This window comes from Hippocampus comes, unplaced genomic scaffold (genome assembly GCF_001891065.2).
Source record: "Hippocampus comes isolate QL1 unplaced genomic scaffold, H_comes_QL1_v1.1 scaffold309, whole genome shotgun sequence".
NCBI lineage: Eukaryota > Metazoa > Chordata > Actinopteri > Syngnathiformes > Syngnathidae > Hippocampus > Hippocampus comes.
This window is the reverse complement of record NW_017805838.1, coordinates 42,829-43,065: the sequence shown is the minus strand read 5'-3', so window position 1 is coordinate 43,065 and position 237 is coordinate 42,829. Positions and strand designations below refer to the sequence as shown.

Sequence of the window (237 nt, the reverse complement as noted above, 5' to 3'; positions counted from 1 at the left end):
CCTCTGACAGGCAGTCATTCACAAAGTCTAAAAAAAAAAAAAAAAAAAAACATATTGGGATGATAAATATTTGGATGACATATGGGTTATACTCAGTATGTGCCTGGAATTACTTTTTAATTTCATAACTTACCATAAGTTGCATCCAGCAGTATCTTTCTCAGAGAATACCCCCCACTCTTATATTTGGGATAAACGATACAGTAGGAGTGTATTCCTTCCTTTGTCACGTTCTGT

General features: G+C 34.6%; 1 protein-coding gene across 1 annotated transcript in view; it reads right to left on the bottom strand.

Annotated features, from left to right (window-relative positions):
* The window catches only part of LOC109526559 (UV-stimulated scaffold protein A-like), a 38,598-nt gene that overhangs the window by 28,302 nt on the left and 10,059 nt on the right, over window positions 1–237 (bottom strand). The window lies entirely within an intron of this gene.